We start from the raw sequence: 25,120 nt of genomic DNA on the forward strand, positions 1-25,120 counted from the left end.
CTTTAACTGTTTTTTTCCTTTTTTTATTAGTCCCCCTAGAGGACTTGAACCAGCAATCATTGGATCGCTTGCATGATATACTGCAATACTAATGTATTGCAGTATATCGCTATACTGACAGTCTCCTTTAACCCCTTCCCGATCCTGGACGTACTATTAGGTCATGGTAGCTGTATTGTTCGCGCTCCATGACGGAATAGTAAGTCGCGGGAGTAACGGCCATTTCGGCATTCTTCCCGACACATACAGGAGCTGTGACAGCTGCTGTCTCGTACAGCAGTTGCCGCAGCTCCTACAGTGGGGACCGATCGCCGTGTCCCCGCTGATTAACCCCTTAAAAGCCGCGTTCAATAGTGATCGCTGCTTTTTAGGGGTTAAGTTACCATCGCCAGCCTGCTACACGATGGTGACTATGGCAACCAGACACCTAACAATGACGTCCGGCTATGCCAGCGACGGAAGTCTAGTGGGTCCTGACAAAATCGGGACCCACTTTGCTTGCTGTCAGTGAGTAGCTGACAGCTCTAATACACTGCACTACGCATCTAGTGCAGTGTATTAGAATAGCGATCAGGGCCTCCTGCCCTCAAGTTCCCTAGTGGGACAAAGTAATACAGTAAAAAAAAGATGTGTAAAAATAAGAAAATAAAAGTTTTAAAAGTAAAAATCCCCCCTTTTCCCTTATCAGTCCTTTATTATTAATAAAAATCTATAAACAAACAAATAAACTATACATAATTGGTATCGCCGCGTCCGTAACAGCCTGAACTACAAAATTATTTAGTTATTTAACCCGCGCGGTGAACGCCGTAAAAGAAAATAATAATAAACCGTACCAGAATCACACTTGTTTGGTCACTTCACCTCCCAAAAAATGCAATAAAAAGAGATCAAAAAGTCGCATGTACCGAAAAATGGTACTGATCGAAACTACAGTTCGTTACGCAAAAAATAATTCCTCGCACAGCTTTTTGATGGAAAAATAAAAAAGTTCTGGCTCTTAGAATAAGGTAACACAAAAAGTAAATTATTTTTTACAAAAAGTATTTTATTGTGCAATCGCCATAAGACATAAAAAAAACTATAAACATCTGGTATCGCCGTAATCGTATCGCCCCGCAGAATAAAGTGAATATGTCATTTATAGTGCATGGTGCACGCTGTAAAAAAAATAGAATAAAAAAACAATAGTAGAATTGCTGTTTTTTAGTCACCGCGCCACCTAAAATTAGAATAAAAACTGATCAAAAAGCCGCGTGAACAAGAAGGGGTGAGCGCAGGGCATAATCTAGCAGCAACATATTGTGAATCAAGTACAAGGAAAAGAGAGATGTCACACAAGTACCCATGTACCTGTACGAGGTACCAGTACAGAGACCCCCAAACCAGACTGCATCCGGGACTACAATAGGTACATGGGAGGGGTGGACTTGTTAGATCAAGTCCTGAAGCCCTACAGCGCCATGCGGTGTGGTATAAGAAGCTGGCTGTGCACATCATACTGATGGTATTGTGCAATGTGTACGTGCTACATCGATGTGCAGGCCAGACGGGAACTTTCCTGGAATTTCAAGAGGTGGTTATCAAGAAACAAATTTTTAGGGACCAAGAACGGGGCACCCAGTACTTCTGGAAGCGGGGCCACACGCATCGTACCAGGGCAACACTTTCCAGGAGAAGTTCCCCAAACTGGCAAGAAGGGAAAAAGTCAAAAGAGGTGCAAATTCTGCTATAAGAGGGGGATAAGGGAGGACACAATATATCAATGTGACACGTGTCCCGAAAAACCAGGGCTCTGTATGAATGAGTGTTTTAAAATTTATCATACATCCCTTAATTTTTAATCTACTCCAGTTTTACTTACCCTGACGCACTCCGCACAGCTTATCCCCCTCATATTTCCCTTTTGAGCCCTGCTGTGTGCCCAGGCAGCTGATAACAGCCACATGTAGGGTATTGCCATACCCGTGAGAACCCACATTACAGTTTATGGGGTGTTTGTCTCCGGTCAAAATGCTCACTACACCTCTAGATGAATGCCTTAAGGGTATAGTTTTTAAAATGGGGTCACTTCTTGCGGGTTTCAACTGTACTGGTACCTCAGGGGCTTCTGCATACATGACTTCGCACCAGAAATCCCCAGTAGGCCAAATGGTGGTCCTTTCCTTCTGATCCCTCCCATGGGCCCAAACGGCAGTTTATCACCACAAATGGGGTATTTCCGCACTCATGACAAATTGCGCAACAAAATGGGGTATTTTATTTTTTGTGAAAATAAGAATTTTTTAGCTAAAACGACATATTATTGGAAAAAATATTTTTTTTTTAAATTCCCAGCCCAAATCAAATAAGTTCTGTGAAGAAACTATGGTGTCTGAATGGTCACATTACCCATAAATGAATTCCTTGAGGGGTGTAGTTTCCAAAATGGGGTCACTTCTGGTGGGTTTCCATTGCTTTGATACCTCTGGGGCTCTGCAAATGCGACATGGCACCCGAATACCAATCCAGCAAAATCTGCACTCCAAAGAACACACAGCGCTCCTTCCCTTCTGAGGCCTCCCATGGGCCCAAACATCAGTTTATCGCCACAAATGGGGTATTGCGGCACTCAAGAGAAATTGGGCAACAAAATGGGGTATTTTGTTCCCTGTGAAAATCTTATTGGAAAAAAATTAAATTTTTTAATTTCACAGCCCAATTCAAATACGCGATGTGAAAAAACTGTGGGGTCACAATGGTAACAACAGCCATAAATTAATTCCTTGAGGGGTGTAGTTTCTGAAATGGGTAATTTTTGGGGGATTCCTACTGTTTTGGCACCTCAACACCTCTTCAAACCTGGCATTCTGCCTAAAATATATTCTAATAAAAAAGAGGACTTAAAATGCACTTTGCTTCTGGGGCTTGTGTTTTATTCCACGAGCACATTAGAGACACATGTGGGACATTTCTAAAAACTGCAGAATCTGGACAATACATATTTAGTAGTGTTTCTCTGGTAAAACCTCTTAAAAAATTAATACAATTGAAATTCAGCAAGAAAAATGAAATTTGCAAATTTCACCTATACTTTGCTTTAATTCCTGTGAAATGCCTAAAGGGTTAAATAAACTTTCTAAATGCTGTTTTGAATACTTTGAGGGGTCTAGTTTTCAAAATGGGGTGTTTTATGGGGCTTTCTAATACATAGGCCCTCAAAGCCACTTCAGAACCAAACAGGTACCTTAAAAAAAAGGCTTTTGAAATTTTCTTAAAAATATGAGAAATTGCTGTTTATGTTCTAAGCCTTGTAACGTCCAAGAAAAATAAAAGAATGTTCAAAAAACGATGCCAATCTAAAGTAGACATATGGGAAATGTGAACTAGTAACTATTTTGGGTGTTATAGCCGTCTGTTTTACAAGCAGATGCATTTAAATTCTGAAAATTGCTATTTTTTATAAATTTTCTCTAAATTTTGCAATTTTTAACTGAATATATCGTCCAAATTTTAGCACTAACGTAAAGCCTAATGTCTCACGAGAAAACAATCTCAGAATCGCTTGGATAGGTTTAAGCATTCCGACGTTATTACCACATAAAGTGAAATATGTCAGATTTCAAAAATGGGCTCTGAGCCTTAAGGCCAAAACAAGGCTGCGACCTTAAGGAGTTAAAGCCATGCAAGAGGCAGGGCTTCAAAGGAGTAAAAAGATGGCAGAGCAGGGGGACTTCACTAGTCGCCTAGGCTGCCATAACATGCATCATGCGGGGGGGGGGGGGGATTGGCGATGGCATGTTGGGGGAGCCGCCGCCGTGAATCTATCTATTTAAATGCTGTGGTCGCGGTTGAACATGGCATGTAAGGTGTTTAACAGGCAAAATCATAGTGATCTTTGACTCCGCCCATTGCAGTGAGGTTTCGGCTGTATTACACAGCCTTCACTTGCTAAGTATAGAGCGCTTTCAGCCCGTGAGCCCGCTACATACTTCCCTTTAACAGCTGTCACGTACATATAAATTGTGTTTAGTGTTGAAATTACTTGTTTTTTCATTTACAAAAATGTAAAATTCTGATTTAGATGGTCACTGTAGTATGAACAATGTTTGCATAAATCAATAGTACAAGCGAATATTAGAGACTTTGTAATATGTCTTATTAGGGAAAACTGCCTCTTTCTCTGCTTATGAGCCACTATTATCCTCCCCTGTTTCATTCACAGTTACACTGCTCATTACTGCTGTATGATGTTGTCTGTGCTGCTTCTGTGTTTATGCTACAGAAACAAACAAACAAAACGGCTCAAGAAGTGACATACACTTCTTTTTACGGGGCGTCTTTTTACGCGCTGTTATTTGAAAATGAGACGTAAAATCCCTAGACAACCCATTTAACCCCCACTGAGTTTGTATGTTCTTCCCTTTTTATATTCATTTCCTTTCTAGTGTCTGCTTTTCCTCATTGCAAAGAATTTAGATTATGTAAAATTTTATGAAATTCTGTAGATTTCAGAAATGAATTGTTAACACACCTTTTGTAAGAGACTAAAAGGTTAATCAATTAAAAAAATTCTGATATGAGCTTTGTGATAACTAGCATCAGTAGTCAATTTTTTTCCAGAATAATATTGCAAAATACTTTTTTTTTGTTAAATTGCGAAATTTACAAATTGTCTTACATCAAAGTAACATTTTTTGATTTTGGCTGCTATAAAATCTATAATTTTCTTTTATATATATTTTGCATGTCTTCATACGAGGGCTGTTATTTAGTCAAAACTTGTGAGCGGTAATGAGTGAATTTCCCGTATCGAACCGGCCGTCAGATTCGATTAGATCATAATAAATTTGTCTCCAATCGATTGTGCCACGATTTCTCTGAAAGGTCAATTAGGATCATATCCAACCCCTTTCGAGCTGTTCAATGCCAAGGCAGCATTAGTGACATCAATGTGACAGCAACAATGGTGTCCTTTCTTATCCCTCTTTTGGGACACGCTCTGCACCTTTTTAGGTCCTTTCCTTCTTTACAGTTTGTAAAACTTTGCTAGGAAATTATTCTTCTGGTATAATATGGGCGGATGTGATCGGGCCCTCCCCTACATAGTTCCCAAATATTAGGACCTTGATAACCACCTCAAGAAACAAATGAAATGTTCCCCTCTGGCCTGCCAGGGGTGAGCTGGGCTGGGCCGGTCCCCCAGTAGATTTTTATATTTTTGTGAACAAATATACAGTCAACAGTGAGGTCCCTGTTCTTCCCAAACCTCTGTCCCTACCTACTTGTACGACCCGACCTAAACGACGGCGCACAACTGGGCGGCGTTCCCTATGCTGGTAAAAGTGAAACTGACAAACAAATAAGAGAGAGACAGTACGAAATAACAAAGGGTCACCTGGGAAGTACACGGAGGGAGAGGCAGGGCAATTGCGCCGCGGACAAGTCCGGGCGCAAAAGGCGGAGTCAGGCAGGCAGGGTCAAACCGGGAAAGTACGGAAAAACAAAAGTCAGAAGGCAAAGAAAAGTCTCCTGAACTCTAATTACAGACAAAGGCCAACTATCCCAGGCTTAACTAAATAAGGAGAGGACGGGAGCTCAGGAACATCAGCCAGGCTTTGATTGGCTTGACACTACTGAGCTCCTATTGGCTGCAGACTGCCTCAGTCTGCCAGGCCAGGCGACGCCCGAGCGAGTAACTCACGATGTCCTGGAGACCGAGGGAGCTGCAGGCAGAGAGTACGTGACACCATCATTCCCAAAACCACCCCCGTGGCCGTGCTACACCTGTGACGTCTGTTAGAACATTTTTCTACAGGGATGGTGTTAGGAGGGGGGTCAAACTGGGCAAATGCCCAGGGCCACCATCCCCACAGGGTCTCCTGTCTGAGGATAAAAATATCAGCCCACTGTTATCAGTGGGTCCCTCTCCCATCTGGCTCAGGTAGCAACCACTACAATCACAACTGGGCCTGGAAGAGAAGGGGGCATAAAGGGGGCATAAAGGGGGCACTATTACTGTATGGGTGCACAAAGGGGGCACTATTATTGTGTGGGGCACCAAGTGGGTGGCATTACTACTATCTGGGGCACTGTGGATGACGAGTTTGTTTAGTGGATGAGGTATAGGTGGGATGAATGCAAGAAAAGCAGGAAACCAACTTGTCTGTATTTTAAATTCTGCAGAGGGGATTCATGGGTAGAAGAAGTTGTCTTAGGTTTCTGGGCAGGATGGAGAAGAAAAGGGAAAGTGAACAAATCTAATCTGAGAAGACGTCACCTGTGAGTCACTGGATGTCATTATGCTGTATATGGTCTACAACCCTCCTGTGTAGGACCGGTATTTACCACTATATGGTTACTGGATGTCATTGTACTGTAATCACTTATATGGTCTGTAGAGTTCCTGTGTAGGACCAGTATCTAACACTATATGGTCACTGGATGTCACTGTACTGTAATCACTTATATGGTCTGCAGAGCCCCTGTGTAGGACCGGCATCCATGACTATATGGTCACTATAAGGTGGTGATATTGGTTTTTGCTCAGTGGTTTTGATTCAGTAACAGTATGGTAATATTATTCAGCCACTATGTGGCCATTGTGTGGCGGAAGTATTGAGTAACTATGCAGGTAAGAGCCTATTCACATCTGCGTTGGAGGCTCTGTGACAGATCTGGAGGAAAATACCGGAAACCATAGTGCAGCCTGCGGCGCTTTTGTTTTTGGTATAACCACGGACACCATGACGGAAACCAGACGGTAATTTTGTGGTTCTAGTCCTCAACATAAACACTGACGCAGGTGTGAACAGGCCCGAAGCGGGATTAGTTTGCGTGTACGATCCCAACCTGAAAACACAACCAGCTGCTGTCTTTTAACCATTTAAAACCCAGTTACCTCTGCCGCCTTTATAGTGTAGGTGGAAGTAAACAGGTTAAGGACGGGACACTACTCTTGGTCCAGTGCTGTGTGCTTGCCCCCCTAAGCTAAAATTTGTGGCCTGCACCTAACATCTTGGGGTACATTTTTTTGGTAGCTTTATATTCCAATGTTATGGAGAAGATGTAAACAAAAAACAGAATATCTGTATTTTTTTAAAATATTTTTCTTACAAAGTTTACCGCGCAGGATAAATTATGTGATTATTTTTGTGTATTTATGGATGTGGCAATACCAGTTGTTTATAGCTTTATATTTTTTTTTAATAATGACTTTCTAAAGAGAGAGTGGCAATTTTTGTTTATTTATTTTTCTAATGCATTTTTTTTAGTTTTTTGTCCCACTAGGGGACTGAGGATCCGATCACCTCTTTGCTGGTATAATACACTGCATTCTGGCAAGGCCTAATAAGCTTCTGTACATGGCAGGCCAGGAGGCCATTGTTAGGCCTCCAGTTGCCATAGCAACCATTGGCACCCCCGCGATCGCCTGCTATTGTACAGAAGAAGCCCCCTCCCTCTGTCAACCACTTAGATGCTGCGCTCGCTATTGACTTTGGGGACTAAGGGGTTATACGGCCTATCAGGAGGCGGTTCTAGTAGAACTCTATGACAGAGACCCCTGCCGTTCTCTGTTTTGTAGGATACAGACTTTCAATCACTGCATCACGCCGCCGCTCCTGGCCGTTAACCTTAAAGGCTAAAAGAGGCCTCATCTGCTCTGCTTGTTGTGCAATTCACCGGGTTTGGTGAATATAAATTTTAGTTGCACATTAAAAATATTTTTAAACAAAAATAATTTGTTTTTGCATCTCCGCTTTCCAAGAGCCGTCATTTTTGTATTGTTCCATCAATATCGCTGTATAAGGGCTTTTTTTTCTTTTTGCCAGACGAGTTTAAAAAAACAACACTTTTGCCGTGTTTTTTTATTTTTTTTATTTTTTTACGGTCTTCACCATGCTGTTTAAATAATGTGTTAACTTTATTGCTCGGGTCGTTACGATCGTGGCGATACCACATATGTGTATTTTTTTTCCCACTTGTACAAAATAAAATCCATTTTTTATGAAAAAATGGTTTTGTTTCATTTTTACTGTATATGTAAATGCCCGTGTTGTACGTTTTATGTGTGCGATTACGTTTAAGAAACCCAGTGGAATTGACCACATTGATTTGAGAATTCTTTGAGATGATAGAAACTTCCCCAGAGGGTGTAGTGTGACCCTACTGTCTGTATTCTTGTACCATATTACGTTTTATATGGCCACCGGTTCACTGAAATACGCTTCTTGTGATGTCATCTAGAATGTGGGCAGATTCTATTTCTCTACACCTCTTAATCTGGATGTGTAAACATCTTATGACATCATCAAGTCTATAAATTGGGGTCACACATTGACCACGGTGTCGGTTTCTCTTGCTGGCTCTCATCATGAAGGTGTCTTTGATGAAGAGGAGGATAGTGAAGATGTTTTTCAAGATGAGGATTGTAGAGAAAATGGAGGTTGGCGGACGTCAATTTCACGATGATGTAGAGATGGAGGACGTGGAGGAGGATGAGAAAATGGAGGTTGGCGGACGCCAATTTCCAGATGATATAGAGATGGAGGATATGGAGGATGAGAAAGACAAAAAGGAAGTTCGCGGACGCCAACTTCCAGAGGATGTGGAGATGGAGGACCTTTCGGGGGTTACCGTTACCACCAGGGCCTCAAACCCCCGGAAGAGAAAGTGGGCATTTTAATTCCATCTGCCACTCGGGGCCCATTTACCATCAGGGCCCCGAACTCCCGGGACAGAAAGGGGCCTGTTTTGTTCCATCTGTCGCTTGGGGCCCATTCACCATCTTTTGTCACCCCAACATGGTGGTCTAAACCACCTAAACCATCTGAAATTGTCATGAATACTCCTCCAGCGCTGAGAACCAGTGATGTGCAGAACAGAAGCGAGATCCGGTAAGTCCGACGTCTTCTGCTCCGTCTTCATATCCTTGTGGTGAAGGTTTTGTGAATTTTTGGGCTAATTCAGATTTTTTGTCTTTTCTAGGATACAACTGTGAAAAAATAGAAAAATGTTTTACGCTCTCTTATGATCCAGGACTGAGCTGTGTAAGGGTGGACTGGCGGCCATATCCACGTGTGAAGAAGGACCCTCCTCTTCTTCATGTCACAGATCATCACATGTTAAAGGGCCGGAGAAAACCTCACAGCAATTCTACTGGATTCTGGAATAAACATATATTTTCTTTACAATTTTCAGTGTTTTGATATATATATTGGGGAATTTATCCAGGGAGCCTTTTATCTACAGGGATCATAAGGGTGTGGAAAAGTCATAGGTGTAATAATCTGCAGAATATATCAATAAGTATCTATCAGCAGGTAGAGAGGACAGAGCAATGTTCTGCAGATCTCCAGAGAGGTCAGTGGTGTAATAATCTGCAGAATATATCACTATATATCTGTCAGGAGGTAGAGGAGCAATGTTGTGCAGATCTCCAGAGAGGTCAGTGGTGTAATAATCTGCAGAATATATCACTATTTATCTGTCAGGAGGTAGAGGAGCAATGTTCTGCAGATCTCCAGAGAGGTCAGTGGTGTAATAATCTGCAGAATATATAACTATGTATCTGTCAGGGGTAGAGGAGCAATGTTCTGCAGATCTCTAGAGAGGTCAGTGGTGTAATAATCTGCAGAATATATCAATAAGTATCTATCAGCATGTAGAGAGGACAGAGCAATGTACTGCAGATCTCCAGAGAGGTCAGTGGTGTAATAATCTGCAGAATATATCACTATGTATCTGTCAAGGGTAGAGGAGCAATGTTCTGCAGATCCCTAGAGAGGTCAGTGGTGTAATAATCTGCAGAATATATCACTGTGTATCTGTCAGGAGGTAGAGGACCAATTTTCTGCAGATCTCTAGAGAGGTCAGTGGTGTAATAATCTGCAGAATATATCACTATATATCCGTCAGGAGGTAGAGAGAACAGAGCAATGTTCTGCAGATCTCTAGAGAGGTCAGTGGTGTAATAATCTGCAGAATATATCACTATGTATCTGTCAGGAGGTAGAGGAGCAATGTTCTGCAGATCTCCAGAGAGGTCAGTGGTGTAATAATCTGCAGAATATATCACTGTGTATCTGTCAGGAGGTAGAGGAGCAATGTTCTTCAGATCTCCAGAGAGGTCAGTGGTGTAATAATCTGCAGAATATATCACTATGTAGCTGTCAGGAGGTAGAGGAGCGATGTTCTGCAGATCCCTAGAGAGGTCAGCGGTGTAATAATCTGCAGAATATATCACTATGTATCTGTCAGGAGGTAGAGGAGCAATGTTCTGCAGATCTCTAGAGAGGTCAGTGGTATAATAATCTGCAGAATATATCACTATGTATCTGTCAGGAGGTAGAGGAGCGATGTTCTGCAGATCTCCAGAGAGGTCAGTGGTGTAATAATCTGCAGAATATATCATTATGTATCTTTTACGAGGTAGAGGAGCAATGTTCTGCAGATCTCTAGAGAGGTCAGTGGTGTAATAATCTGCAGAATATATCACTATTTAACTGTCAGGAGGTAGAGGAGCAATGTTCTGCAGATCCCTAGAGAGGTCAGTGGTGTAATAATCTGCAGAATATATCACTATGTATCTGTCAGGAGGTAGAGGAGCGATGTTCTGCAGATCTCCAGAGAGGTCAGTGGTGTAATAATCTGCAGAATATATCACTATGTATCTGTCAGGAGATAGAGGAGCAATGTTCTGCAGATCTCCAGAGAGGTCAGTGGTGTAATAGTCTGCAGAATATATCACTATGTATCTGTCAGGAGGTAGATGAGCAATGTTCTGCAGATCCCTAGAGAAGTCAGTGGTGTAATAATCTGCAGAATATATCACTATGTATCTGTCAGGAGCTAGAGGAGTAATGTTCTGCAGATCTCCAGAGAGGTCAGTGGTGTAATAATCTGCAGAATACAGTATATCACTATGTATCTATCAGGCGGTAGAGAGAAGAGAGCAATGTTCTGCAGATCTCTATTTCAGTGGGTGGCGGATGCTTCTTTTTACCGATAGCTGATTTTTTCAACTAGCGGACAAAAGAAATGTCCTGCCCGATCAGAAGTGAATAGGAGTAGGAATCTTTTGGCTGATGGCAGGAATAATTCTGCGGCCGATTTTGCAGCGGGACCCACCAAGCAAAATCCTCCGTCTGAACATGGTCTTAGTGACCTCTTTGCGGTGCAATTTACTCGGCGGCAGCGGCAGTAAAATGGAAGAAACTAGACACCAAAAATAAAAAGTTAGGCCCCCTATGTTTTACCATAGATAAGTTAGGCCCCCTGTGTTTTACCATAGATAAGTTAGGCCCTCTGTGTTTTACCATAGATAAGTTAGGCCCCTGTGTTTTACCATAGATAAGTTAGGCCCCCCTGTGTTTTATCATAGATAAGTTAGGCCCCCTGTGTTTTACCATAGATAAGTTAGGCCCCCTGTGTTTTACCATAGATAAGTTAGGCCCCCTGTGTTTTACCATAGATGAATTAGGCCCCTGTGTTTTACTATAGATAAGTTAGGCCCCCTGTGTTTTGCCATAGATAGGTTAGGCCCCCTGTGTTTTACCATAGATAAATTAGGCCCCTGTGTTTTACCATAGATAAGTTAGGGCCCCTATGTTTTACCATAGATAAGTTAGGCCCCCTCTGTTTTACCATAGATAAGTCAGGCCCCCTGTGTTTTACCATAGATAAGTTAGGCCCCCTGTGTTTTACCATAGATAATTTAGGTCCCCTGTGTATTAACATAGATAAATTAAGCCCCCTGTGTTTTACCATAGATAAGTTAGGCCCCCTGTGTTATACCATAGATAAGTTAGGCCCCCTGTGTTTTACCATAGATAAGTTAGGCCCCCTGTGTTTTACCATAGATAAGTTAGGCCCCCTGTGTTTTACCATAGATAAATTAGGCCCCCTTTGCACCAATAAAAAAACAACTTAATTTAGCCGTTCCCACGATGGCCTGATGGGTCCTGTCACAGATTTTTAGCCTCTAAATGACCGAACAATGAAACACAAAGTATATTAGAAAGTTGTAGAAATCTTTACTGTATACTGAATAAACTTTAACCCCTTAAGGACACGACCAATTTGAGTTTTTTCATTTTAGCCTTTTCCTTCCCGCCTTCCAAAAGCCAAAACTTTTTTTGTATTATTTTGTCTACGTAGCCATATGAGGGCTCGTGTTTTGCGGGACAAGTTCCCTAGAGAGGTCAGTGGTGTAATAATCTGCAGAGTATATCACTATGTGTCTGTCAGGAGGTAGAGGAGTAATGTTCTGCAGATCTCCAGAGAGGTCAGTGGTGTAATAATCTGCAGAATATATCACTATGTATCTGTCAGGAGGTAGAGGAGCAATGTTCTACAGATCTCTATAGAGGTCAGTTGTGTAATAATCTGCAGAATATATCACTATGTATCTGTCAGGAGGTAGAGGAGCGATGTTCTGCAGATCTCCAGAGAGGTCAGTGGTGTAATAATCTGCAGAATATATCACTATGTATCTTTTACGAGGTAGAGGAGCAATGTTCTGCAGATCCCTAGAGAGGTCAGTGGTGTAATAATCTGCAGAATATATCACTATGTATCTGTCAGGAGGTAGAGGAGCAATGTTCTGCAGATCTCCAGAGAGGTCAGTGGTGTAATAATCTGCAGAATATATCAGTATGTATCTGTCAGGAGGTAGAGGAGCAATGTTCTGCAGATCTCTAGAGAGGTCAGTGGTATAATAATCTGCAGAATATATCACTATGTATCTGTCAGGAGGTAGAGGAGCAATGTTCTGCAGATCTCCGGAGAGGTCAGTGGTGTAATAATCTGCAGAATATATCACTATGTATCTGTCAGGATGAAGAGGAGCAATGTTCTGCAGATCTCTAGAGAGGTCAGTGGTGTAATAATCTGCAGAATATATCACTATGTATCTGTCCGGAGTTAGAGGAGCGATGTTCTGCAGATCTCTTGAGAGTTCAGTGGTGTAATAATCTGCAGAATATATCACTATGTATGTCAGGAGGTAGAGGAGCAATGTTCTGCAGATCTCCGGAGAGGTCAGTGGTGTAATAATCTGCAGAATATATCACTATGTATCTGTCAGGAATTAGAGGAGCGATGTTCTGCAGATCTCTAGAGAAGTCAGTGGTGTAATAATCTGCAGAATATATCACTATGTATCTGTCAGGGGTAGAGGAGCAATGTCCTGCAGATCTCTAGAGAGGTCAGTGGTGTAATAATCTGCAGAATATATCACTATGTATCTGTCAGGAGTTAGAGGAGTGATGTTCTGCAGATCTCTAGAGAGGTCAGTGGTGTAATAATCTGCAGAATATATCACTATGTATCTGTCAGGAGTTAGAGGAGCAATGTTCTGCAGATCTCTAGAGAAGTCAGTGGTGTAATAATCTGCAGAATATATCACTATGTATCTGTCAGGAGATAGAGGAGCAATGTGCTGCAGATCTCCAGAGAGGTCAGTTGTGTAATAATCTGCAGAATATATCACTATGTATCTGTCAGGAGGTAGAGGAGCAATGTTCTGCAGATCTCTAGAGATGTCAGTGGTGTAATAATCTGCAGAATATATCACTATTTATCTGTCAGGAGGTAGAGGAGCAATGTTCTGCAGATCTCTAGAGAGGTCAGTGGTGTAATAATCTGCAGAATATATCACTATGTATCTGTCAGGAGTTAGAGGAGCAATGTTCTGCAGATCTCTAGAGAAGTCAGTGGTATAATAATCTGCAGAATATATCACTATGTATCTGTCAGGAGTTAGAGGAGCAATGTTCTGCAGATCTCTAGAGAGGTCAGTGGTATAATAATCTGCAGAATATATCACTATGTATCTGTCAGGAGATAGAGGAGCAATGTTCTGCAGATCTCCGGAAAGGTCAGTGGTGTAATAATCTGCAGAATATATCACTATGTATCTGTCAGGAGTTAGAGGAGCGATGTTCTGCAGATCTCTAGAGAAGTCAGTGGTGTAATAATCTGTAGAATATATCACTATGTATCTGTCAGGAGGTAGAGGAGCAATGTTCTGCAGATCTCTAGAGAGGTCAGTGGTGTAATAATCTGCAGAATATATCACTATGTATCTGTCAGGAGGTAGAGGAGCAATGTTCTGCAGATCTCTAGAGAGGTCAGTGGTGTAATAATCTGCAGAATATAAAACTATTTACCTGTCAGGAGGTAGAGGAGCAATGTTATGCAGATCTCCAGAGAGGTCAGTGGTGTAATAATCTGCAGAATATATCAGTATGTATCTGTCAGGAGGAAGAGGAGCAATGTTCTGCAGATCTCTAGAGAGGTCAGTGGTATAATAATCTGCAGAATATATCACTATGTATCTGTCAGGAGGAAGAGGAGCAATGTTCTGCAGATCTCTAGAGAGGTCAGTGGTTTAATAATCTGCAGAATATATCACTATGTATCTGTCAGGGGTAGAGGAGCAATGTCCTGCAGATCTCTAGAGAGGTCAGTGGTGTAATAATCTGCAGAATATATCACTATGTATCTGTCAGGAGTTAGAGGAGCGATGTTCTGCAGATCTCTAGAGAGGTCAGTGGTGTAATAATCTGCAGGATATATCACTATGTATCTGTCAGGGGTAGAGGAGCAATGTCCTGCAGATCTCTAGAGAAGTCAGTGGTGTAATAATCTGCAGAATATATCACTATGTATCTGTCAGGAGGTAGAGGAGCAATGTTCTGCAGATCTCTAGAGAAGTCAGTTGGGCAATAATCTGCAGAATATATCACTATGTACTGTCAGGAGGTAGAGAGGAGAGAGCAATGTTCTGCAGATCTCTATTTCAGTGGGAGGCAGATGCTTCTTTTTACCGCTAGCTGATTTTTTCAACTAGCGGGCAAAAGAAGCGTCCTGCCCGATCTGAAGTGAATGGGAGTAGGAATCTTTTGGTTGACGGCAGGAATAATTCTGCGGCCGATTTTGCAGCGGGACCCACCAAGCAAAATCCACCGTGTGAACATGGTCTTAGTGACCCCTTTGCGGTGCAATTTACTCGGCGGCAGCGGCAGTAAAATGGAAGAAACTAGACACCAAAAATAAAAAGTTAGGCCTGCTGTGTTTTACCATAGATAAGTTAGGCCCCCTGTGTTTTACCATAGATAAGTTAGGCCCCTTGTGTTTTACCATAGATAAGTTAGGCCCCTGTGTTTTACCATAGATAAGTTAGGTCCCTGTGTTTTACCATAGATAAGTTAGGTCCCCTGTGTTTTACCATAGATAAGTTAAGCCCCCTGTGTTTTACCATAGATAAGTTAGGCCCCCTGTGTTTTACCATAGATAAGTTAGGTCCCCTGTGTTTTACCATAGATAAGTTAGGCCCCCTGTGTTTTACCATAGATAAGTTAGGCCCCTGTGTTTTACCATAGATTAGTTAGGCCCCCTGTGTTTTACCATAGATAAGTTAGGCCCCCTGTGTTTTACCATAGATAAGTTAGGCCCCCTGTGTTTTACCATAGATAAGTTAGGCCCCTGTGTTTTACCATAGATAAGTTAAGCCCCTGTGTTTTACCATAGATAAGTTAGGCCCCCTGTGTTTTACCATAGATAAGTTAGGCCCCTGTGTTTTACCATAGATAAGTTAGGCACCCTGTGTTTTACCATAGATAAGTTAGGCCCCTGTGTTTTACCATAGATAAGTTAGGCCCCCTGTGTTTTACCATAGATAAGTTAGGCCCCCTGTGTTTTACCATAGATAAGTTAGGTCCCCTGTGTCTTACCATAGATAAGTTAGGCCCCCTGTGTTTTACCATAGATAAGTTAGGCCCCCTGTGTTTTACCATAGATAAGTTAGGCCCCTGTGTTTTACCATAGATAAGTTAGGCCCCTGTGTTTTACCATAGATAAGTTAGGCCCCCTTTGCACCAATAAAAAGAAAAGTCACCTTACCCTGATGGGCCCTGTAACAGATTTTTAGTCTCTAAATGACGGAATAATGAAACACAAAGTATATTAGAAAGTTGTAGAAATGCTTACTGTATACTGAATAAACTTTAACCCCTTAAAGAGGCTCTGTCACCAGATTTTGCAACCCCTATCTGCTATTGCAGCAGATAGGCGCTGCAATGTAGATTACAGTAACGTTTTTATTTTTAAAAAACGAGCATTTTTGGCCAAGTTATGACCATTTTTGTACTTATGCAAATGAGGCTTGCAAAAGTCCAAGTGGGTGTGTTTAAAAGTAAAAGTCCAAGTGGGCGTGTACTAGGTGCGTACATCGGGGCGTTTTTAATACTTTTACTAGCTGGGCGCTCTGATGAGAAGTATCATCCACTTCTCTTCAGAACGCCCAGCTTCTGGCAGTGCAGTCACAGCCGTGTTCTCGAGAGATCACGCTGTGACGTCACTCACAGGTCCTGCATCGTGTCAGACAAGCGAGGACACCGGCACCAGAGGCTACAGTTGATTCTGCAGCAGTATCGGCGTTTGCAGGTAAGTAGCTACATCGACAGTAACTCTTTCAGCACCCTCGACAGTGAATGTCGAACACAATATACAGCAACCTGTTAAAAAAAAAAAAAGTTCGTACTTACCGAGATCTGCCCTCCCGGCCGTTGCCTTGGTGACGCGTCCTTGGTGACGCGCCTCTCTTGACATCGGGCCCCACCTCCCTGGATGACGCGGCAGTCCATGTGACCGCTTCAGCCTGTGCTTGGCCTGTGATTGGCTGCAGCTGTCACTTGGACTGAATTGTCATCCCGGGAGGTCAGACTGGAGGAAGAAGCCGGGAGTTATCGGTAAGTCAGAACTTCGTTTTTTTTTACAGGTTCATGTTTTTTGGGATCGGTAGTCACTGTCCATGGTGCTGAAACAGTTTAACTCTTTCAGCACCCTGGACAGTGACTATGTCCTGACGTCGCGTACCGGACATTTTTTTGCCGGGTTCGGCCAAAACGAGTTCGGCCGAACACGGTGAAGTTCGGTTCGCTTGTCCGGGTTCGCTCATCTTAAAGACACTCCGTTTGGATGTTCGGAAACAGAAAAGCACGTGGTGCTTTTCTGTTTACATTCATCCTTTTGACAGCTGGTGCGCTGTTTCAGTCGGTTCGCACGGAAGTGCTTCCGTGCAACCTGCGTGGTTTTCACGCACCCATTGACTCATGGGTGCGTGATGCGCGAAATACGCAGAGTTATTGAACCTGTCGCGTTTTGTACGCAGCGAACAAACGCTGCGCAAAAAGCACGGACTGTCTGTACTGCCCCATAGACTTGTATTGGTCGATGCGTGGCGCGTGAAAACCACGCGGCCCGCACGGACCGAATACACGCTCGTGTGAATCCCCCCTAAGAAAAATAATGTTTTGTGTCACCTTAACTTTTTTTTATTTTTCCGTCACTATACCGGTGTGAGGGCTTACATTTTGCGGGGCGAGCTGTAGTTTTCACCGATACCATTTTGGGGTACAAGCGACTTTTTGATCACTTTTTATTCTATTTGTTTGGAGCGCTAAGGTGACCAAAAACAGCAATTTACTTTTTTTTTTTGTAAACTCGTTTTATTGAAGAATCGTAGTACAAATGCAATCATGCCATGCACATAATACAGAAAATAAGCCAGAGATGTGTGTGAGACATAACACACCAACATTTCAAATAAAGGAGAAATACAGACATGTATTCAGACATTTAACATGTATCCAAAGGCAAAAAAACAAAACAAATCAAGACACTATTTTATGAATTATATACTGTAGATCCACAACCCAGTAGCTTCAATTGTGTGTCAATGACCGGCGGAGGTCATTATACCTGTGTGGGGTATACTGAGTCACCGCAGAGTCACACCAGGCTTCCCATATCTTATAGAATTTATCAATGCATCCTCTCTGTCTATACATTATCCTCTCATACGGAATGATAGAATTCACAAGTGATTTCCATTTAGCCGTAGTGGGAGGAGGAATATTTTCAAATAATGAGGCCAATGTTCATCCTGTAGCATACCAAACAAACAAACTTGTGGACTAACTGGGACTGGTATATGCAGAATTCCAGTAGCTGCCCCAACTACCTCTTCCCAAAAAGAGGAAATAAATGGACATGCCCAGATCATGTGCCAAAAGTCTGACCTAGGGTACCGGCACCTGTGACATTCCGTGCTCGGGTATCTACCCATTTTGTGTAATCTAACAGGAGTAAGGTAACTTTGATGGATTATGGATATTTGTATCATCCTATTGTTAGCGGCTGGAGACACAAATAGTGGCGAGGATAGGATCTCGTCCCAATCCCCTTCCGTAAGGTCAGGTATCTGTGTAGTCCATTTGTCTTTTACCTGCAGGGGTGTTCTGGCTAATTTGGTCGATATGAGAGATGTGTATATGGCAGATATCAAACCTCTGGTGCCTTTGGATCTAAAAATTCCTATCAGAGGAAATTGCGAGAATGCCGTGTCAGAGGAAGGGTACTGGGCCCCGAGAGCATGGCGCAATTGTAGGTATCTGTAAAAGGCAGTCCTAGGTATTGCAAAGCCAGACTGCAGTTGTGTAAACGATTTAAGAATATTATCCTCATACATATCCCCAACAGTGCATACCCCGTGCTGAATCCAAAAGGAGGGAGCCAAAGCATCTGACATCTGGGAGAGGAGTGGGTTAAACCATAACGGCATATCAGTTTGTACATCAGAGTACCCATAAATGCTTTTCGCAGCCATCCACACCTGAGACGCCACCCTATGAATGGGCAATACATTTTGAATTGCAGTCAGGGACCCCTCTAATACTGGCCAGAGAGTGGTCATTTGCAGATGAAACGCCAGATGATGTTCCCTATTTGGCAAGGTCATGTTGGCGACCCAAACTTTCAAATATCTTAATTGCCCCGCCAAATAATAGAGGTAGAGATCTGGCAAGGCTGCTCCTCCTAATGTTTTGGGACGCTGCAAAGTAGTGAGACTGAGCTTAGATCGATTGGAACCCCAAATAAATGCTGGAAATAAGGCATGTATCTGCTTGAAAAATGTTTTAAACACTGGTGTCGCTGCGTGTTCGAGGACATAAAGACATTTGGGAAGAACGACCATTTTAATTAAGTTTATTCTGCCAGTCACTGCTAGGGGAAGAGCGCTCCAGATCCTAAACTTAACCTTTACGTATTCCAGTAGCGACAATATATTAGTGGCATGATCATCCCCATGATACAGATTGATAATAATACCTAGGTATTTAAATGAGGAAACCACCCGTAAGCCATGTATGGAGTCTGGCCATCCCACCCCGTGTAAGGGCATAAAAAAAGACTTAGTCCAGTTGATATGGAGTCCAGCGAATCTCCCAAATATCTCCAGAGTAGTAATCGCCTGGGGTAATGTCACAATTGGCTGGCACGTAAAAAGAACCATGTTGTCTGCAAATAAGCCAATTCTATCCTCCCTGCCCCCCAAACAAATCCCTTTGTACGCAGGGTGTTGTCGTATACGTATAGATAATGGTTCAATAGCAAGAGCGAAAAGCAATGGGGAGAGCACGGACATCCCTGCCTAGTACCTCTCTGTAAACTGAAATATGGGGATAGTTCACCATTCACCAGAATTTGTGCCCTCGGCGCCTTGTATAGGAGCGAAATCCATCAAAGGAACTGTGGACCAAACCCAAACCTCTCCAAAGTCTACAGCAGGTATACCCATTCAATGGAATCAAAGGCTTTCGCAGCGTCCAGAGACGCCATTGCCCAATCAGCCTTTATAGCACCCCCTATCTGAGCAAGAATCTGCACCCTCCGGATGTTATCGGAGGTAGACTTCCCTGGCATAAAGCCGGACTGGTCATCATGAATAACTTGGGAAATGACTTTATTAAGTCTGTTTGCCAGAATTTTAGTAAGTAGTTTGTAGTCATTTTTTAATAACGATATCGGACGATAGGAGCCACATTCCATAGGGTCTTTATCGGGTTTTAACAGGACAATAATAGTGGCATCATACATGCTATCTGGTAATTGCCACACACCAAGGGCATAAGAAAACATAGCGCATAGTGAGGGAATGAGATGGTCTGAGTATTTGTGGTATACCTCTATAGCAGGGGTCTCAAACTCGGCCAGGTAAGTGGGCCGCATATAGAATAAATGGGAAGTTGACGGGCCGCATTACTTTCAAATTTGATACAATACAAAATTATTGTTAATCAATTAGTTATTTGAACTACTATAACACTATATTACTAGAATAATAATAATACATTACTATAATAGCGCTAGGTTTAAAATTTGAGATATTTCTCCACGTGCTTATTTCAACAATCCAGCTTTCCAGTTTAAGTGTCGCTAAATGCAGTCCGGCGGCTCAGTTAGCACACATGTCAAGATTGGCCAGCCCCTTTTTAGATAGTGCCGCAGTGCCCTCTGTGGATGCTGCCGCAGTGCCCTCTTTGGATGCTGCCGCAGTGCCCTCTTTGGATGCTGCCGCAGTGCCCTCTGTGGATGCTGCCGCAGTGCCCCCTGTGGATGCTGCCGCAGTGCCCTCTGTGGATAATGCCACAGTGCCCTCTGTAGATAAGGCCACAGTGCCCTCTGTAGATAAGGCCACAGTGCCCTCTGTAGATAAGGCCACAGTGCCCTCTGTAGATAAGGCCACAGTGCCCTCTGTAGATAAGGCCACAGTGCCCTATGTAGATAAGGCCACAGTGCCCTCTGTAGATAAGGCCACAGTGCCCTCTGTAGATAAGGCCACATTGTCCTCTGTAGATAATGCAACACACCCCTAGATAATGCCAGTGTCCTCTTCAGATACTGCCACACACCCACTTGTAGATAATGCCACAGTGCCCTCTGTAGAGGCTGCCACAGTGCCCTCGGTAGAGGCTACCCCAGTGCCCTCTGTAGAGGCTGCCCCAGTGCCCTCTGTAGAGGCTGCCCCAGTGCCCTCTGTAGAGGCTGTCCCAGTGCCCTCTGTAGAGGCTGCCCCAGTGCCCTCTGTAGAGGCTGCCCCAGTGCCCTCTGTAGAGGTTGTCCCAGTGCCCTCTGTAGAGGCTGCCCCAGTGCCCTCTGTAGAGGCTGCCCCAGTGATGTCAGGGGCTTGCCCAGAGCTGGAGGCTCTTCCTGGGACTCCAGCTGAGCTCCTGACATCACTGGGACTCCTGCTCTGGGGAAGCCCCTGACATCATTGTCGATGTATGGACAGCGATGTCAGAGGCTCCCCCAGAGTCCCGGAGCAGAGCCGATAATAGCGCTCTGCCCGGGACTCCGCTCTGGGGAAGACCCTGACACACTGTCCATATATGGGCAGCGACGTCAGGGAATTCCACAGAGTCCCGGAGCAGAGCCTGTACTAGCGCTCTGCCCGGGACTCCGGCTCTGGGGAAGCCCCAGACATCGCTGTTCTTATGTGGACAGCGATGTCAGGGAATTCCATAGAGTCCCGGAGCAGAGCCTGTACTAGCGCTCTGCTCGGGACTCCGGCTCTGGGGAAGCCCCAGACATAGCTGTTCATATGTGGACAGCGATGTCAGGGAATTCCACAGAGTCCAGGAACAGAGCCGACACCAGCGCTCTGCTCCGCTCTCGGCAAGACCCTGACACACTGTCCATATATGAGCAGCGATGTCAGGGAATTCCACAGAGTCCCGGAGCAGAGCCTGTATTAGCGCTCTGCCGGGGACTCCGGCTCTGGGGAAGCCCCAGATATCGCTGTTCATATGTGGACAGCGATGTCAGGGAATTCCAGATTCTCGGAGCAGAGCCGATACTAGCGGCTCTGTGTCCCGCGGGCCGCAGATGACAGCCCCAGGGGCCGCATGCGGCCCGCGGGCCGCGTGCTTGAGACCCCTGCTCTATACCCGATGCTTTCCATTTTGACATACCTTTCAAGGATTCCCGTATCTTCTCCTCAGTCACATCAGCTTCCAGGGCTGCTCTACCTTCTACACTGTTGGGAACGAAATACCATCCATATAGTACTGAAACTCAGACATATCATAACTGGATTGAAAGGTATATAGCTCCCTGTAAAACTGCACAAATGCCTCGGCTATTCCTTGGGAGTCCATCAAACAATCCCCAGAGCTACTGTGAATTTTGAGAATAGCCGGGCTTTTAGAGTTTTGATGGATTAAGTGGGCCAAGAGTTTGCTGGACTGGTTACCCAACTCAAAATACGATTGCTTCGCAAAAATATCTTCCTATTTGCCTTTTCCTGTAGCAGTAATAGGTATTTCCGCCCCATTTGCAGCCATAAATCTTTATTTATGTCAGTGGGATCAGCAGTGTATTTACCCTCTAGAGCTGCGCATTGCTTCTCCAACTCAATTCTGGAAGAGTCCTTTTTTAAATAGGAAATAGTGGACCGGAGACACCCTCTAAGATAGGCCTTCACAGTATCCCATGCAATGCTGGAATTTTCAAATGTGCTATTTTCTATATTAAATACCTCCATGAGCGGCCGCACTGCCGACTGCAGGGAATAAGGGGAGGCCGCCATGACAGGATAGGAGGGAACAGGTGAGGAAGGGGTTAAGGTTGAGTAGCAGGGAGTGAAGGGGAGTGGTTTGGAAGGGAGGAGGGAGGGGCTGGGAGTCTCAGGCTTCCCGCTGTTTTCCTCAGTGCGAGGGAGACAGCGGGAGGTAACACAGCAACAGGAGGAGCAGCAGCAGCGTTGTAGTGTTATATTTACTTACCTGCTCGTTGGAGATGGCATCTTTCAGTGAGCTTGTGGAGCGGCTCCGGGCGGCAGTTGATCAGCAGGATGTCGGATGGTTCGAGGAGCAGGTGACGAGACTTGTGGGGCTGACTGTGCCCCAGGCAGCTGGGCCCCGGCGCTCTCATCGCGCGGTGTCCAGGGAGGGGGGTGGGGCGGCTTCTTCCCTGTCGTCCCCTGTAGTGCTGGACTTAAATTTAGGCAGCCCTCTGCTGCTCAGCCCTCTGGCTAGTGGAGGGATCATGCCCGATGTCTGTTCACCTGAGGTCGTGCCTGCTCGCAGGTCACGGCGTGCCAGACCCCCAGGGAGACTTAGCCCTGACGAAATCCCGCGGGTACGGCGCCGCAGGGGAAGCCCCTTCAGGGTCGCTGCAGGCCGGTCTCCAGGGAGAGCTGCATCCCCTCGGTGGTCCCGGCCTGGCAGAAATCCCCAGCTGCGGCGGTGCTTGGCGGCTAGGGGGGGGGGTTGGCTCCTGCCTTCCCAAATACCCCCCCTCCATCTGGTGTGGTGCAAGATGCGGGGATGTCGGCAGCCCCGCCTGGTGAGGTGCCAATCAGGGGGCTGGCTGCTTCGAGGTCTGAGTCCGGAAGAATGGCGAGTCCGGTGGGCCGTGGAGTGCGGTCTGAGCTCTGGATACCGCATAACGGGCAGCAGGCGGCTGGCCCTATCAGCATCAGGGCTAGTATGGAGGCCGGCCCTTCGGGACAGTCTGGTCAGGGATCTCCGTGCTTGCATTGTGGGTGCGGGCAGCGGTCGCAGACGGCGGGTGACTTAGAAGAAGGAGACGATGTTGAGCATCGGCGTGTTCAAGTTCGTCCGGCTGGCGGGATCACAGCACCTGAGCAGCCAGGTGGGTGTTTTTCTTCTTTCTCTTCTCCTAATACGCGCATGTTGGGGGGTGCGGGGGATGCGGCGGGTTCTACGGCTGTTGACGGGTCTTCCGGAGGAGGTGGTAGCGGTCTTGATGACTTAGAGGGATGCTTGCGCGAGCTGGTCAACTGATTAGATAGGTTGCAGGCCCCGGTATCGGCGGGGGTGTCCCTGGTTGCGGTTTGGACGGCGCCGCCGTTGGTAGGCCAGCCTCAATATAGGGTGCAAGTGCGGGGGCGGTGGCTGTGTCGGTGCAGACAGACGGGGCTCAAGAGGGTGACAGGGTGCGGTTGGATGATAGAGCAAGAGGTGAGGTTTATGTCTGTTTTGAGGGCCCGTTGAGGGCGCATTTGAAACAGGAAGTTCAGGAGCGCATTTGGAAGGACGAGTATGTGGAGATATTTTCTCTCCTTCCATTGGCAAAATTTAATTTGGATAAAGGGAAGAGGGATGAGAGTAAGAAGGAAGAGGAGGAACGTCTGCGTTATCGGCTCATTCCGCAAACATTTGTGAATTGGCTGCGGGCCTTCGCGATCTTGGCTAGTGTTGGGGAAAAGGCGCCGGAAAATTGTTCCGCGATTTTTTGTTATATGGATGCTATCGGTGAGGCGCATCGTGCGTATGGCGGTATGGCTTGGCTGCGTTATGATGAGCAATTTCGGCAGCGGAAGGCGGTGCGGCCCAGCATTAGATGGGATCAGAAAAATATCGCATTGTGGTTGAGGGTGACTGCTCCGGTTAAGCCGGGACAGTCCTTTCCAGGGAGCGGAGGGTCTGTAGGGCAGGTCGGTTAGTCCGGTCAAGGTTCCGGTTCAAAACTCGGTTTCTGCTGGCAGTTTAACGACGGCCAGTGTAAATTTGGGGCAGCGTGCAAGTTCAAGCACGTGTGTTCCCATTGCAGCGGGTCATCTCACGGCGCGTCGAAGTGTTTGCGAAAAGGCAAGAAGGGAGGTGGACCAGGGGGTTCAGCTGGTCAAGTTGGTGACGCCGGTGAAGCTGGAAAGGATGGCCCACTTTCTAAGTAGATATCCGGATAGGGCTGGGGCGCAATTGATTGCGGATGGGTTTAGCATGGGCTTTGTAATTCCTTCTCCTCCTTATGACATTCCAGTGACTCGTCGGAATCTCCGGTTCGCTTATCAGCACGCCGGGGTGGTGACTGAAAAACTTCGTAAAGATGTGGTTTTGGGTCACATGGCAGGGCCTTTTGTGGAACCACCTGTGTCGGATCTTGTTGTTTCCCCGTTGGGTGTGGTGCCTAAGCGTGAGCCGAACAAGTTTCGGTTGATACATCATCTTTCTTTTCCCCGGGGTGCATCGGTTAATGATGGTATTGATCCGGTGTTGTGTTCGGTGGTGTACGCGTCGTTTGATAAGGCAGTGGCGTTGGTTCGCGAAGCGGGTGCAGGTGCCTTGTTGTCAAAAACTGATATTGAGGCGGCTTTTCGGTTCCTGCCGGTTCATCCCAAGAGTCAACGGTTGTTGGGTTGTTTTTGGGAGGGGAATTTTTTGTGGATCATTGTTTGCCGATGGGTTGTTCCCTGTCTTGCGCCTATTTTGAGGCATTTAGTTAATTTTTGGAATGGGCAACTCAGAACGTCGCAGGTGTGAATTCAGTT

Source organism: Rhinoderma darwinii, chromosome 12, assembly GCF_050947455.1.
Source record: "Rhinoderma darwinii isolate aRhiDar2 chromosome 12, aRhiDar2.hap1, whole genome shotgun sequence".
Lineage (NCBI taxonomy): Eukaryota > Metazoa > Chordata > Amphibia > Anura > Rhinodermatidae > Rhinoderma > Rhinoderma darwinii.